Below are 4,486 nucleotides of genomic sequence, written 5' to 3' on the forward strand. Positions count from 1 at the left end.
CGACGGAACATATTCCGTCGGTATATTCCAAGCGGGAAACTTTTTTTTTTTGGCGTGCACGGTCCGTCGGTAAAACCGTCGGTAAATGTTTTTTTTGTATTACCGACCGATATAGCGACGGAATGTGGAATCACCGACAAAAGGTATTCCGACGGGATTATTCCATCGGTAATATAGTCGGTAAATAATTTACCGATGAACGTTCTGTCACACACCGACGGAATATTTCCGTCGGTAAAACTGTGAAATCTTGTAGTGCATGAACATTTTAAGACACCTAAATACCATGAAGATAGGAAAACAGAACCAGTTACTCTTACACTTGTTTCTTTCAAAATTGTAAAAGCTTCCATGTGTGATGCCATATTCTTTGACATTTGGGTAATTCTTGACGAGCAATTTCCCTTCCCATGTCTCTTACAAGATGATGCATTTATAAATTTTTTTCATTTTATTTTAACAATTTCTACAAGACATTAATCGATGAGATAGTCAATCCTAAATCTTGCATCTATACCGAATCTAGTTTTTGTGAAATAAAGACACTTAGCTTGTGTATAAGAATAGCTCTCTTATTATGTTTAGAAAATAACTCAAAACTAAACACTGCAAGCTTTCGTTATGATCATTGTTACAACTCAACAATGATATTTATATCAATTCTAGTACAACTTTCCTATTTCTATTAGAACTAGATAACTCCTAATTCTATTAGGATTACATCAAGCCTATCTTATCCTAACTACTCTTGTATAGGATATCTTGGGCTCTCCGTAATGTTGAAGCTTATCCAACATTCTCCCTCTTAAGCTTCAATTTAGCTTCGGTCATGTCTTGAACTCCTATCAAGCTTCTCATTTCTGCAAATTTGATCTTCGCCAATGCTTTAGTTAAGATGTCCGCCTTTTGTTCAACTCCCGGTACGTGTTCCACATCAACAAGTTCCATCTCAATGCACTCTCGTATAAAATGGTAGCGTTTATGAATGTGTTTGCTTTTACCATGAAATACGGGGTTCTTGGTGAGTTCTATTGCTGATTTGTTATCAATCTTGATGATGATTTGCTCGGTCTTCCATCCGGTGATCTCACTTAACAGGTCTTGAAGCCAAATGGCTTGTCTGGCTGCTTCCGTCGCTGCCATGAACTCAGCCTCACATGATGAAAGAGCAACCGTATTCTGTTTTTGTGAGCACCAAGTAATTGGTGAGGATCCAAAGAAGAATATATGACCCGTAGTGCTTCTTCCATCATCTTGATCAATACTGTGACTGCTATCGCTAACCCAATGATTTTCTTTGATCTCCCACGATTAAACTTCAAGCCAAATGCCACCGTTCCCTTCAGATACCGCAGTATATGCTTCATTATTTCACCATGTGACTTGCGAGGGCTTTGCATATACCTGCTAGCAACTCCAACAGAAAATGCCAAATTGGGTCGTGTGTGTAATAAATACCGTAAGCACCCTACGTTCCTTCTATAACATGTAGGATCTATCTCTGCTTCTTCTTGTGCCTTTGACACTTTCAGTCCAAACTCCATAGGTACTTGAGTCGGATTGCAAGTTTCTAAACCAGCTTCTCTCAAGATCCTTCGCGCATAACCTTCTTGTTTAATTTCGATTCCATCTTCAACTTGTTGTACTTCAATTCCAAGATAATAGGTGAGCCTTCCAAGATCTGACATCTCAAACTTTGTTGACATCCCAGCCTTGAATTCACTTATGACTTTGAGAGTGTTGCTAGTCACAAACAAGTCATCTACGTAAATAGCAACAATGAGAAGAGTTCTTTCCTCTTCCTTGCGATACACAGAAGTTTCTTTTGAGCACCTTTTGAATCTCATCTCCTTCAAGATTTGATCTAATTTTGTGTTCCAAGCTCGAGGAGCTTGTCTCAAACCGTACAATGCTTTCGATAGTTTGTACACCTTGTGTTCTTTACCTTTTACTTCAAAGCCTTCGGGTTGCTCAACATAAACATCTTCTTTTAATTCTCCATGTAAGAATGTTGTTTTCACATCTAAGTGATGAATTTCCCATCCATGCGATGCCGCCAATGCAATCAACAATCGTATAGTTTCAATACGAGCAACTGGTGCAAAAACTTCATCGAAATCTATGTCGGATTCTTGGACATATCCCTTAGCCACGAGCCTCGCCTTGTATTTGTTGATAGTCCCATCCGCATTTTTCTTGATTTTGAAGATCCACTTGAGACCAATAACTTTTGTCTCACTCGGTTTATCAATTAGAGACCATGTCTTGTTTTTGTTGATAGAATCGATCTCTTCTTTGCATGCTTGTCTCCATTTTGCCAAACCCTTTGCTTCTTTATAATGACTTGGCTCATCATTCATCGAAAGTAGAAGTCTCTCACATTCTACAGAGGCTTGAAGAACATAATCATCAAGGTAACGTGGTTGACTTACTTGACGAGTCAATTTTCTTAGCGGTTGCTCTGTTTGTTGGTGGTGCACATTACTCTCATTATCGTGATTGCTATGAGAGTCTTCGTCTGTGTTGTTGTCGTCTTCATGTTCATGATTATGATGCTCAAGATCATGATGCTCAAGATCATTTAACTCATTGCTTCCGGTTTTGTCATGATCTTGGTGTTGATCATTGGCTATTACCGTGGCTCCTTCTCCTGCATCCACAACTTCACCCCATCTCATGTAAAACATTCCCGGATCCCTTCTTGGTTCGTCTCTTGATTCATTCCAGCTCCATCTTGTCTTCTCATCAAATACCACATCACGACTTACAACAATTTTTCGTGTCGTTGGGTTATAAAGTCTATAGGCCTTGGATCCCGGCTCAATCCCAAGGTGCACTAGTGTCTTTGATCTGTCATCCAGTTTCTTGAGGTTTGTAGCTTCAATTTTTGAGTATGCTACACAACCGAAAACCTTTAAATGTCCTAGGTTCGGTTTCTTCTCTCGCAAGCATTCGTAAGGAGTCATGTTTTCAAGGGCTCTTGTTGGTACCCTGTTGATTACATATGTAGAGTGGCGTACTGCTTCCCCCCATAGATAGTTTGGTACCTTCATTGCCTTGAGAATGCTCCTTGTCATCTCCATCAACATCCTTTTCCTTCTTTCTACTACACCGTTTTGTTGTGGTGTGTAGGGTGCCGTGAGATGCCTCTTGATCCCGCTTTTCTCGCAAAATTCATGGAACTCCCTTGAAGTGAACTCACCTCCTCTATCAGTTCTAAGAGTTATGATTGTTTTCCCAAGATCCTTCTCTACTAGACTTGTTGTAACCCATTTTTGGGTCCCCATAAAAAATAAAATAAATAGCCAAAAGAGGTTAGAAAAATAACAGGAGGCATGAAACGCCCAGAAAATGGTCAGAAAAATTAGTCAAGGAGGTTAAAAAATACAGAGATGAATTTTTGACAATATATTCTTGAATGATGAGAGCCCTGGTAAGAAAATTTGATTTTTTGAGGAGAAAAGTCCAAATTTGGAGATTTATGGACTTAATTGGATTTTTAATTGAATTTTATAGAGGGTGTTGATTGCAAGAAAAAATTGATTTTTAAGTCAATTTGGGCTTTAATTGGAAGAAATTTAAGTTTTGGGGCCAAAATATATTTTTTAGGAATTTATTAGGTCAAATCAGGGGCTTAATTGCATAAATATTGAAGTTTAATGGCCAATTAGGGGCTTAATTGTGAAAATCCGAAACCAGGGACCAATTTGGAAAAGGCGCGAAGATAGAGGGGGCTATATTGAATTGATTCAGGGGCCTAATTGAAGAAATTAGAAGTTTATTGATTAATTGAGGGTCAAATTGCATAAATCAGAGACCAAGGACCAAAGTGAAAAAACGCGGCCAACAAGAGGGGCGGAGACAGAAATTGAAAAGGATGCAATTGAAATAAACAAAAGATAATTGAGGGCTGACTTGTAGATTGACGCGTTCTGGCGCCTTGTTTCATTTAAATGAAACGACGCGTTTTGTCTAAAACGACGCCGTTTCATGTTAAAAAAAAAAAAAAAAGGACAGAACGGTGTCGTTTTAACGACACTGTTCCTCTTTCTTCTTCCCCTAAACGTGCAGCAGGGGAAGAAGGAAAAGTTTTGTTTTTTGCCTCTCTCTCTCTCTCCCCGCGTGCTCTGCCAAAACCCGAAGCCCCACGCCTTTTGATGATGATGAACCGAGGGAGTCGAGCCTGCCAGCCACGCCCACTGGCCAACCGACCGGCGCTGCCCCGCTCCCCAAGCAGCCATAATGACACCCCCGCTCCCCTTTACTCTATAAATACTGCTCTGAAGACCAGTTCGCAGGGGGGAAGAAAACGATAAGAGAACTAACCGAAGGGAGGAGAGAACTAACCGAAGGGGGGAAGAGAGAAGAAAAAACCCGAGACTAAGAGAGAGAGAGACTGAAGGAGAGAGAAACAGTTGAGCTAAAAGTAATAAACACATAAAACTCAAGGAAACGAAACTGGGAGAAGGGGGAAGAGGACAGGAGC

The sequence above is a fragment of the Populus alba genome, chromosome 11 (assembly GCF_005239225.2).
Source record: "Populus alba chromosome 11, ASM523922v2, whole genome shotgun sequence".
NCBI classification, from domain to species: Eukaryota; Viridiplantae; Streptophyta; class Magnoliopsida; order Malpighiales; family Salicaceae; genus Populus; species Populus alba.